Below are 13,156 nucleotides of genomic sequence, written 5' to 3'. Positions count from 1 at the left end.
AGGGGTGTGATTTCTATGTGAAGTAATTAGCCACTAGCTGTGTACGGGCTGCCTCCCCCCGTGCCCTTTCCCCTCCCATGCGCAGCGGCTGTGCATGTGGTTGGGGATGTGGGGCCACCACCATGTCCACGGCCAGGCCCCGGCGTGTTGCAACGTTGTGCAGGACACATGCTGCCACTATGATCCTGCACACTACTGGGGGAGCGTATAACAGCTGCCCGCCAGAACGGTCAAGGGAGCGAAAGCGTGACTTCAGCACTCCGAATGTGCGCTCCACTATGCCCCTGGTTGTAATGTGGGCTGTGTTAAATCTTACCTGGGGTGGCGTGGTGGGGTTCCGAATTGGCGTCATCATGTGGGGGCTGAGAGGGTAGGCACTGTCCCCTGTGGAGGTGGGGATTGGTATCATTGGTGAGGTTGTGACCTTGCTCAGTATCCAACATGCATGCATGTGCAGTGGCATACATACTCACCAAGCAGCCATGTATCGCCATGCCGCCCAGCTTCTAGGTCCCGGCTTAGGGTGGACATTCGGTAAATGAAGCTGTCGTGGGTGGAGCCGGGATAGTTGGCATATACTGAGGTGATGATTCCCTTGGCATTACATGCTACCTGCACGTTGATGGAATGCCAGTGCTTGCGGTTCCTATAGATGTGCTCAGATGCCCTGGGGGGACGTAGAGCCACATGGGTGCAGTCGATGGCACCTAGCACTTTGGGGAATCGTGCCACTGCGTAAAAATCCAGGGCGGCAGCATGCCTTTCTGCAGGTGTTCTGGGCAGGTATATGTGCCTGCGGACTGATGGGCGTGCAGTCATGATGTTCAAGACCTGGTGTAGGCAGCGTGACTGGGTGGCCTGTGACACCCCACCCACTATGGCACTTGTCCGCTGAAATGATCCAGTGGCTAAGAAGTGCAGTACATTGAGGACCTTCTCCAGGGGGCTGAGTGCTTGGGAGCACAGGGTGGGTGATGTGAGGTCATCCTCCCACTCAGTCACCAGGTCCAGTATGATGTGTGGTGGAAACCTGTACCTCCCATACACCTGGTCATCAGGCATCCCGAAAAGGCTGGTTCTGGGTGTGAATATTCTGGCCCTGACTATCCTCCTCCTCCTCCTTTGGTAGCCCACTGCCACTGCTGCTGGGAACGGTATGTTCATCCTGGCGTCTGAGCTTGTTATTGTTAAAGTCCGCAATTTATGCTTAGCGCGTGTTCTAGGCGAGCGTGTGACCCGCGCAGCCCTGGAATCCTGTTCCCAGTCCAATAGCGTGTGGAAATTCACACGCACCACGGGATACAGCGTGTGACCCGCGCAGCCCTGGAATCCTGTTCCCAGTCCAATAGCGTGTGGAAATTCACACGCACCACGGGATACAGCGTGTGACCCGCGCAGCCCTGGAATCCTGTTCCCAGTCCAATAGCGTGTGGAAATTCACACGCACCACGGGATACAGCGTGTGACCCGCGCAGCCCTGGAATCCTGTTCCCAGTCCAATAGCGTGTGGAAATTCACACGCACCACGGGATACAGGTTCGCTGACGTACTTGCGTGTGTAAGTGGCCGCGCACCCATTAAATACACGTACATAGGCCAATCGCGTGTACGCGCACTTTTGTCCAATTACACGCGATGACACTCTGACGTGCAGTATCTCCACGTGTGCCCCGTCATCACATCCTGAGTGGGGAACACCCGTGCGGGTCACGTCACAGACGCGCTTACGCGCTGAGGGACTCTGGTCCAATAGAATCGCGTATGCGTGCTGACGCGCTTACGCGCTAAGGGCCTTTCCTCGGATTTCACGCTGACGTGCAGGATTTTCACGTGCCAAATCACTCCGTATCAAGCTGGCCACGCGAAAACACACGGAAGCCCACGCTCCTGCCCAGAAGGCCGAGTTACTGCCCCCCAGTGCCCCGAGCAGCCTCCCACGTGCCATCTGCTGCTGCCTGCCTGCCTGCCTGCTGCCACCGTGCCCTGCCATTTGGTGCCTGCACATCAGCCATCTGCAGGGGTCCAGTTGCTGTGTCCACCCCTGCTGGAACTGAAGACTCCCGACTGGTATTACATCGCTCCACAGCCCAGCCCCAGGACCCAGTTGCCCACCCACACCTGCCTCTGGGGTTGCCATGTCGGGCACTTCCACATCTGGCACCAGTGGCAACCCCAGGCCAGAGGGGCAGAGGGGCACCAGCTTCACTGTCACCGAAGTTGGTGTCCTGGTGGAGCATGTCCTGGGGCAGTATGATGCCCTCTTTGGATCGTCCCGCGCCAGCAAGGAAGGACGGCAGAGGATCTGGGCCGACTGTGTGGTTGCCATCAATGCGGAGGGGGTGGCAACCCGCGACGTCCTGAAGATCAAGAAGCGCTGGGAGGACTTGAGGTCCAGGACCCTTGTGAAGGCCCGGCGCCTCGTGGAGGGGGGCCGGGGCCGCATGAGTACCATCCAGATGAGGGTCCTGGAACGCGTACGCCCAGCGCTCCACGCCCAGATCCTTGAGAGGGAGGCCCGTCTGGAGTTGAGCGGTAAGTGTCCATGCATTACTGTGTGAGACAGGGCATGTTGCGGTGTGCTGGTTCTATGATACTTGCCTGTATGTGTGCCATAGCCCATGTATGCATGTATGTGTGCAGGGACATCATGGTAATGCATGTGCGACCAGTGATGTGTGATGCACATGGTTGTTGCATGTGTTGATATGCCGCATGGGGAGCCCTAATCAGATTATGAACATGAGAGCATGCCAGTCTCTGTACCTGAACATGGGTGGGGGTGAGGGATGGGTGCTGATGCCAGGTACATATATGGTAGCCATGTCTGTGTGCCTGACCTGCGTGTCTGTGACTTGTGCATGCCATGGATGCATGACACATGTGTGTGACAATGCAGAGATTCAGTAAAGCAGCAAAATTACCCTTGTATCCGCTGTGTTTGGTGTGTTTGGGGCCAGATGGATGTGACTGAGGTGATGTGTGTGCATGTGATGGGCATGAGGCATGATGCATGTGAGTTACATATCATTGAATGTTTCAAGAGTCCATTGGACATGCATGGAAATGTCCATGGCATGCACCATGCCTGTTACTGTGTGTGTTTTGCCTGGACTGGCCCATGTGTTGTGGAGGGACATGATGGAAGTGTACTTTGACAGTGGTGCTCATCTGCTATTGCTTCCTGTCTAGGGGACCATTGTACAGTGCCCTGATGCTTGTGTTCTTTGTCTCCCTCTACGCAGCGGCTAGTGAAGAAGAGGGCGGAGACGGCGCTGTGGAGCAAGGCGGCGGGGATGCCCCCACGGCTGCAGCGGAAGGGGTGGGTGAGCCCCCACAGGGGCCTGCTACGGTGGGAGACGGTGAGGAGCCATCCAGGTTGGTGGTTTGCACAGAGGAGGAGGAGGCCGCCACTGGGGCACACATGGGGCCTGGTGGGGGCATCCCTGCTGGTGCAAGTGGTGCAGTCCAGGGCCAGGGGCAGGAGGCAGCACAGGTCACCGTGGAGGGGCCTGTGCATGTCGCTGTCCCTGACCCTGTGAGTGCACCACCATGCACCAGCAGGGATGCCCCGTCCCAGGCCTGTCCGCAGGTAGAGGGGATGTCCATGTCACCTGACTCCCCTCCACCTGCGGACGTGGGAACCCCTGGCCGTGCGGAGAAGGTCCTGATTGGGGTCGCGTTGCGCACGGCTGCGATTCGTGATGCCGTGCGTGCTTCCCGGGAGGAGCACGCACGTCATCACGAAGTGCACCGTGCCGACGTGGCCCAATTGGGATCGGCCATGTTCGGGGGTTTCCTGCATGTGTTGGCCAATGTGGCGGCCCTCTCCTCCTCTGTGCAGGCTATCCACCAGTCGTTCTCCTTGCCGTCTTCCAGCCCAGATGCCACCAGGGCCCCCTGTGGACCTGCCCCGACCAATGCAGCCAGCTCGGTGGGGATCCCATCCCTGCCACAGTCGGGAGTCAGAGATCCAGCAGGGGTGGACACCAGAGCAACTGGACCCCAGCAGATGGAGGATGTGACGGCATCATCGGGCAGGGCACGTGCACGACGGCGTCGGTGGTTTCCATCAGCCTGGATGCCGTCGTGCTGGCACAGGCAGTTGCGTCGGAGGCAGCAGCAGGCTCAACGTGGGAGGCATCATGGCTCGGGGCCATCAACATCAGGGGTGCAGGCATCGGCCGGAGGGCAGGAGAACCCTGGAATGGGAGTGGCTTCCGTGTGGGAGAGGTTGTGCCAGCGGATAGGTGCGGAGCGGCAGCGGGCAGAGGAGGAACGGCTCACGATGGTCAGGGCGGAGGACTCCATGCGGAGGGCGCTGAGGCGGGCTGAGTGCCTCGAGGGTCTTCGCAGGGAGTTTGAGCTTGACACTGCGTTATCCCTGCGGGACCTCGGGGCCAGGGAACATGCCCGCCTCCAAGCCATTGACCAGGAGTTCGAGGATGCCCTGGCCCATGACGACAACCAGTGAGCCGTCCGAATAGCCCGCTGCCTTTGTATATAGTTGTATAGTTAGGGTTAGGTTTCCTTTGTTTTTTTGAATTTTTTTTGGGTTGCGATTGGACAATGCACCACTTTTTTGTATATAGTTCCCTTTTTAGTTAGTAGTCACTTAGGTTTAATTTGGTAGGGCTCATGGACCCAGGATTATCTTCTTGATTGGCTTATTTTAATTTTTCATAATTTTTTCTTGGACATTCATCTTGTTTTGTTTGATTTGCTTTGTGTTTTTTCTTATTTGCTGTTCAATACATATTATTTTTTTAATCTTCAATGTGTCGTATCATCTCATTGCTTTCAGGCATGTCATGTTGGGTGTTTTGTCATTCACTTGCAGCCATTGTGTGTGACAGACATGTGTTAAATTGCATTATTTACATTGGGGGTGTAACATGTAATTGGCTTTGATATGTGGGTGGGTGTGATAGTTGGTTGGGCCTTTTGGCAGGGGAGGATGGGCATTACGGACATGATTGGGGAATGTTGGGACCCAGGTGCAGGGGGGCATGGATTGGACATGGGTGGGGGCCTGCTGGCAGGTGCCCCACAGTGCTGGGGGGTGGGGGTGGTGAGAGACATGAGTTGGACATGGGTGGGGGCCTGCTGGCAGGTGCCCCACAGTGCTGGGGGGTGGGGGTGGTGGGAGACATGAGTGGGGCCCTGGTGGAGGGTGACCCTGGTGGCTGGGGTTTGGGGGTGGTGGGAGACATGAGTTGGACATGGGTGGGGGCCTGCTGGCAGGTGCCCCACAGTGCTGGGGGGTGGGGGTGGTGGGAGACATGAGTGGGGCCCTGGTGGAGGGTGACCCTGGTGGCTGGGGTTTGGGGGTGGTGGGAGACATGAGTTGGACATGGGTGGGGGCCTGCTGGCAGGTGCCCCACAGTGCTGGGGGGTGGGGGTGGTGGGAGACATGAGTGGGGCCCTGGTGGAGGGTGACCCTGGTGGCTGGGGTTTGGGGGTGGTGGGAGACATGAGTTGGACATGGGTGGGGGCCTGCTGGCAGGTGCCCCACAGTGCTGGGGGGTGGGGGTGGTGGGAGACATGAGTGGGGCCCTGGTGGAGGGTGACCCTGGTGGCTGGGGTTTGGGGGTGGTGGGAGACATGAGTTGGACATGGGTGGGGGCCTGCTGGCAGGTGCCCCACAGTGCTGGGGGGTGGGGGTGGTGGGAGACATGAGTGGGGCCCTGGTGGAGGGTGACCCTGGTGGCTGGGGTTTGGGGGTGGTGGGAGACATGAGTTGGACATGGGTGGGGGCCTGCTGGCAGGTGCCCCACAGTGCTGGGGGGTGGGGGTGGTGGGAGACATGAGTGGGGCCCTGGTGGAGGGTGACCCTGGTGGCTGGGGTTTGGGGGTGGTGGGAGACATGAGTTGGACATGGGTGGGGGCCTGCTGGCAGGTGCCCCACAGTGCTGGGGGGTGGGGGTGGTGGGAGACATGAGTGGGGCCCTGGTGGAGGGTGACCCTGGTGGCTGGGGTTTGGGGGTGGTGGGAGACATGAGTTGGACATGGGTGGGGGCCTGCTGGCAGGTGCCCCACAGTGCTGGGGGGTGGGGGTGGTGGGAGACATGAGTGGGGCCCTGGTGGAGGGTGACCCTGGTGGCTGGGGTTTGGGGGTGGTGGGAGACATGAGTTGGACATGGGTGGGGGCCTGCTGGCAGGTGCCCCACAGTGCTGGGGGGTGGGGGTGGTGGGAGACATGAGTGGGGCCCTGGTGGAGGGTGACCCTGGTGGCTGGGGTTTGGGGGTGGTGGGAGACATGAGTTGGACATGGGTGGGGGCCTGCTGGCAGGTGCCCCACAGTGCTGGGGGGTGGGGGTGGTGGGAGACATGAGTGGGGCCCTGGTGGAGGGTGACCCTGGTGGCTGGGGTTTGGGGGTGGTGGGAGACATGAGTTGGACATGGGTGGGGGCCTGCTGGCAGGTGCCCCACAGTGCTGGGGGGTGGGGGTGGTGGGAGACATGAGTGGGGCCCTGGTGGAGGGTGACCCTGGTGGCTGGGGTTTGGGGGTGGTGGGAGACATGAGTTGGACATGGGTGGGGGCCTGCTGGCAGGTGCCCCACAGTGCTGGGGGGTGGGGGTGGTGGGAGACATGAGTGGGGCCCTGGTGGAGGGTGACCCTGGTGGCTGGGGTTTGGGGGTGGTGGGAGACATGAGTTGGACATGGGTGGGGGCCTGCTGGCAGGTGCCCCACAGTGCTGGGGGGTGGGGGTGGTGGGAGACATGAGTGGGGCCCTGGTGGAGGGTGACCCTGGTGGCTGCAGTTTGGGGGTGGTGGGAGACATGAGTTGGACATGGGTGGGGGCCTGCTGGCAGGTGCCCCACAGTGCTGGGGGGTGGGGGTGGTGGGAGACATGAGTGGGGCCCTGGTGGAGGGTGACCCTGGTGGCTGGGGTTTGGGGGTGGTGGGAGACATGAGTTGGACATGGGTGGGGGCCTGCTGGCAGGTGACCCACAGTGCTGGGGGGTGGGGGTGGTGGGAGACATGAGTGGGGCCCTGGTGGAGGGTGACCCTGGTGGCTGGGGTTTGGGGGTGGTGGGAGACATGAGTTGGACATGGGTGGGGGCCTGCTGGCAGGTGCCCCACAGTGCTGGGGGGTGGGGGTGGTGGGAGACATGAGTGGGGCCCTGGTGGAGGGTGACCCTGGTGGCTGGGGTTTGGGGGTGGTGGGAGACATGAGTTGGACATGGGTGGGGGCCTGCTGGCAGGTGCCCCACAGTGCTGGGGGGTGGGGGTGCAAGGGGACATGTGTTGGTGTTCATTAGTTCAAGGAGACATGTGCCTTTGCTGGGGGGCATGCCCATGTTGGGTGGGCTGCCTGCGGGACATGACCAGGGATGCAGGGTAGTCCCCTGTGGTGTGGGCTGCCTGCAGGGGCCGTGGAGGGTGTACAGGGTACACCTGGGAGGAGCCACACTGTCAAATCACATGTGGAACTTCCCGCGCACCCCTGAAATACACGCGCCCAGGCTATTCGCGTGTGGAACTTCCCGCGCACCCCTCAAATTCACGCGCCCAGGCTATTCGCGTGTGGAACTTCCCGCGCACCCCTGAAATACACGCGCCCAGGCTATTCGCGTGTGGAACTTCCCGCGCACCCCTGAAATACACGCGCCCAGGCTATTCGCGTGTGGAACTTCCCGCGCACCCCTGAAATACACGCGCCCAGGCTATTCGCGTGTGGAACTTCCCGCGAACCCCTGAAATACACGCGCCCAGGCTATTCGCGTGTGGAACTTCCCGCGAACCCCTGAAATACACGCGCCCAGGCTATTCGCGTGTGGAACTTCCCGCGCACCCCTCAAATTCACGCGCCCAGGCTATTCGCGTGTGGAACTTCCCGCGCACCCCTGAAATACACTCGCCCAGGCTATTCGCGTGTGGAACTTCCCGCGCACCCCTGAAATACACGCGCCCAGGCTATTCGCGTGTGGAACTTCCCGCGCACCCCTGAAATACACGCGCCCAGGCTATTCGCGTGTGGAACTTCCCGCGAACCCCTGAAATACACGCGCCCAGGCTATTCGCGTGTGGAACTTCCCGCGAACCCCTGAAATACACGCGCCCAGGCTATTCGCGTGTGGAACTTCCCGCGCACCCCTCAAATTCACGCGCCCAGGCTATTCGCGTGTGGAACTTCCCGCGCACCCCTGAAATACACGCGCCCAGGCTATTCGCGTGTGGAACTTCCCGCGAACCCCTTTAATACACGTAGCCCGCTCCCCCAGGCCCGATCGCGTGAGGAACTTCCCGCGCACCCCTCAAATTCACGCGCCCAGGCTATTCGCGTGTGAAACTTCACGCGAACCCCTGAAATATACGTAGCACGCTCCCCCAGGCCCGATCGCGTGTGGAACTTCACGCGAACCCCTGTAATACACGAAGCCCGCTCCCCCAGGCCCGATCGCGTGAGGAACTTCACGCGAACCCCTGTAATACACGTAGCCCGCTCCCCCAGGCCCGATCGCGTGAGGAACTTCACGCGAACCCCTGTTATACACGTAGCCCGCTCCCCCAGGCCCGATCGCGTGAGGAACTTCACGCGAACCCCTGTAATACACGAAGCCCGCTCCCCCAGGCCCGATCGCGTGTGGAACTTCACGCGAACCCCTGTAATACACGTAGCCTGCTCCCCCAGGCCCGATCGCGTGAATAACTTCACGCGAACCCCTGTGATGCACGTACCCTGCAAATCGCGTGTGACACTTCCCGCGCACCCCGGTATACATGCACACGTATTTTTTGTCAGCGGGTGTCCGTGTTTGTGGGTACCCCTTTGCACGTCATTTTTCCTGGAGGGCCACAGTATGGGACATTCATCATGGCAGTATATAGGTGCTATTTGTTGGCGCACCTTTTGGCGCACATTTCTTACAGCCGCAGAGACGCTACCGCCTCCTTTCTTGTGGCGGTCGTGTTTGTGCCTGTGCGCTGGTTTGAGCGTGCGCTTTTTTCCCCTATTCTATTCCATGAATATGTGTTGTAGGCGAGCGTGTGGGCGTTCCGCGCACTTGTGCCCTGTACTTCCCCCGTGACGCCCACGTTTTGGCAAGTTGTTCCCCATTCCGAGTGTTACGCTCGTGTTCCGCCTACTTTTATTGCGTGCGCCGCGCTATGTGCGATTTTCGCTGTGGCCTGTGCGATTTTCGCTGTGACCTGGCGCACGCTGTTAGATGGCCTGTGCGCTAACGTGCGCCGCGCACTTTTTATCGCACATCCGCTGGTTTTCTCGCGCACGGCCTTCCATGAATCGACGTGCGCTGCTTTTCGTGCGATTTTCGCACGTTCACTGCGATTTTCGCTATTCCACTGCGATTCGCACGTTTATGCCCACTTGCGCCGCGCTAATTATTCCATGAATCGGCCTGACAATGTTTTGCACCAGCCCAGATTCCCGACAGACTCTCGCGAAATGTCCCTTCTTTTTTCACTTCAAACATGTAATGTTTCTCGCAGGACAGAATAAACTTGTAGATATGTGCCGGTTGCTCCCACACTTATAGCATTCAATTTCCTTGTTGGGGATTCCCTTGCAAAATCCCCTCACAGCAGCTTTCACTTTCCTGCTTGTCCCCTTTCATAGATGACATGTACTAGTGAGTCTGTTCCATACTTCTTGCTGTTTCCACAACAGTCTCTAGTGAAACATCTTTTGACAACAATCTCTCCTGTATTTTTATGTTACTGGTACATCGGACTAATTGGTCCCGTATCAGCGAGTCTGTTAGTGGCCCAAATTCACACGTGTGACCTTAAGGCTGCAATTAAATTCTCCACTGGCTCCTATGGATCCTGTGCCCTCTGAAAAAACTTGTGTCTTTCAAATGTAATGTTTTTTTTAGCTTCAAAATGAATTTCTAACATTTTCTCTGCCACCGAATATTGATCCATGTCCCCCTTGCCCTCTTGTGGAGGCTCAGGTAGTCCATCATACACGCTTCTGCCTTCAGCCCCCAAATTGTGGAGCAATATCGCCTCCTTTCTTGTTGTGGCAAACTTTCCCCCACCAATGGCTATCAGGTAGGTGTCAAACAGCCTTTTCCATCTGTCCCACCTTATTGGCGGAGGGCCCGGTTCTGACAGAAAAGGCGGTGGAGGGGACATACTTTCTGCAGCCATTGTTATTGGATATGCTTTTTACAGTGGAAAATAACAAATACACCTGCCTCTTGTGTGTCTTCCTCTATTAATTGTCTTCCTCTATCCTTATCTTGTGTATTTATTTTTCTTTTCATACAATTTCTGTATGTTAACAGCCCATATGTCTCTGCAAATATCTGTTCTCCTTTGAGTCCTTTGCTTCAGACTGCCAATTATCAGAGGCCCTTTCCTTGATCTGTTTATGTTTAAACAATTTTCTCTGGCACTTGGGCTTGTCTTTATCCAATGGGAGACGCTTTGCTAAAGCATTGAGTGGACCTCCTCCTCTGGGTGTGCCTAACCCTATCCCCTTCTACATCCTCACCTTGACATCCAATGAGAGCTGGGGTGGGCGGGTCCAAAACAGGAACGATCGCGCTTCGCTAGCGCTGGAAGCCTGGAGCGGGGCTTGGGAGGCTATCCCCCTGCAGCGCCACTTCACGTTTCTGGCGGCGCTGCCTCAATCGGTTGCGGTCCGATTAGGCCGCACTGCAGAGACATCTGCTCTACTGCGGCTCCGCTTTGCTGGCAGGACGATTCCAGGGGCTGCGTGCCCTCGCTGCTAGCACTTTGTGGCGGGTTTCTGGTTTCCCTTTGTCGCCAGTGAAAGGAGATCACACCGAGCCATGTGAGTAAACTTGGGTTTATTATAGGAAGCCCCCACGAAGCCCACATCCACCGGTCTCACTATGTCTCCAACTGCCTATCCTCCGGTCACGCGGCAGCCTCGCTTGAACATACACAAAGGCTTGCATGACAGCAGCGAGGCACAGAGCACGAGAGAACATGAAACTCTCTACAATAATCTTTGATTTTAGGAGGGGTTAAGCAGCGTAATCTGCTCCTTATAAAGGGAGGATCCTAGCTAGAGTATTCTCACTGCATGAGACAACAATTTATTAGGATTCATTTCAACTAAGGAGATAGCAGCGTACCTTGAGAGGAAATCTGAGGTAGTATTTGCAGGCAAATTAATTTAGGAATTTTTGAAGACAAGTGATTTGATAAGTTGGATACAGACAGATAAATATTATTGAGTGAGAAAGAGTGGTGTTGGTGATGGTTATCAACAAAGAGCGTGGATTTGTTGAATGGTTCCAGTTTGTTGAAGCAGTTCTGTACACATGAGTTGATTAAGGGGACGTGGCAAAAGCACTGGGAGGATAGGAACAAATTAAACATGTGGCCATTGTTAAAGCAGTCGCTGTTTAGCTCCTACGTTGAATTCCAGTGCTAAATTGCTGACCTTGGAGAATCATTTCCGGGTGGCATGTGTGTACGGTTTACAGTCACTGATTTTGACTTGTCGTGAATTCGTAGTCTTGGTGACTAATGGATTATCTGGATGATCATTTTGAAGACTAGCCCTCAAACTGTAAGCAATTGATTGTATTATTTCGGGGGTTATTGAAGTTATCTTCCTTTCACTTATGGACTTTTGAAAAGCTGGTTAATTTCGGATTTTGTTCTCTTAACAGGTTTTTAAAGGCTTTTGTAGGTTTATGTATGTTCCGTTTAACATTTTAAACAATCTTAATCGGAATTAGTGTTTTAATTGAAAGTAAGCCAGTAGTATTCCCTGCTACACACATATGCTTGCACACACATGACACAAGCTACAGGGGGCACATAGTTTTAAGGATTGGGTGGTGAAGGCTAGGTGGTATACATTGTATACAGTTGCTGTTCCATGATTGGCGGACATCCGTGCGGTGCCACGCGGGGTAGACGGGTCAGCTGGGCTCTTCAGGGTGGAGCTGCCGGCCGGACATAACTTGTATTGATGATTGGTGGCTGCTCTAACACTTGCCCTTGTGGCCACGCATTCGCAATCATTCGTCAAATTCTACAATGTCAGGTGTCTGGTAAATCCTGTGACACATTGACCTTAGCCCAACGGGGAGACAGGGACATGGATATGTGAAAGGGGGTATCCCTAACAATCTGTTGTAGTGACATTTGGGTTCAAGTATGGTAGTCCCATGAGTCCATGTGCAGGGCCAGGGGAACAGAGGGGGGTTATTCGATCACCCTGTCCTGGTGGCTATAATGAAGGATGGTATTACGATCTGTTAGTACAAGGGTGGGCGCCCCCCTTTGAGGGCCATTAACTTGGGGTGCACGGGGATACCAATGGGCTGTGGGGGCATGTAACCGGTGCCCGGGAGTTGGTGGGATTTAGGACCAGGTAGCTCGTAATTCATAGAGTCAGGCTGTTGCGGCCATTGACATGGGGGAGGTGGATGCTTGAAACGAGTCCAGCAAGTATGGGAGGGGAGGCAAGGCTGTGTGTTCGAACACCAGCTATCCCTGATGGGCCTGGGAGGGAGGAGGGGGGAGACAACCTTGCAGCTCTGAGCCTGTTTCCCTGCACGGGGCAGCTCCCCGTACTTTTGGCAAGGGTGGGTGGCAACACTTGGAGCTTCTGGTATCATACACATATGTTTACATTAATATGGCAACACAGGCTGGAGAGGGTTTTTGCTATTTAAAACAGTATTTCACATCAGTAGTTGACATACGAACATGAGGTAGCATTAGGTTGGGTTGTGTGTAAGAGAGAGCACTGCATATTACATCCCACTACAATCTGGCTCCTCTGCCTCGGCTGATCATCGTGCATTACAAATGCGCTTTGTTATATCATGTACAGGAGCGATCAATCACACGTCTCCAGAATAGCAGCAAACGTTAGTCGACACGAAATATATTACACAAATGCTTGTTTTGTTATGCAAGGTGCCTCGGGGGTTGGTGGGGGTGAGGGGCACCACACAGTCCAACTTAGAGGGCTTGTTACATGGTCAGGGCATGCAGGATTGGGCTGGTTTCAGTTACCTTCTAACGAGCCCGGTCACGGCTGGGGCAGATGATGTACTGCGGAAGGCCAAGTGATACAGTGTTTATTTTGTTGTTTGTTCGTGTCTGGTTGCTCATGAGAACAGGCCCTTAGCGGATCTACCATGAGGTGGAGGCTGGGGGGCGGGGGAGGAGATTATACTCTTGTGAGCGCAGTCA

Source organism: Ambystoma mexicanum, chromosome 2q, assembly GCF_040938575.1.
Source record: "Ambystoma mexicanum isolate Mex_15411 chromosome 2q, UKY_AmexF1_1, whole genome shotgun sequence".
Taxonomy (NCBI): Eukaryota; Metazoa; Chordata; class Amphibia; order Caudata; family Ambystomatidae; genus Ambystoma; species Ambystoma mexicanum.
The sequence above is the reverse complement of the archived record's forward strand: the minus strand, read 5'-3'. Positions refer to the sequence as shown.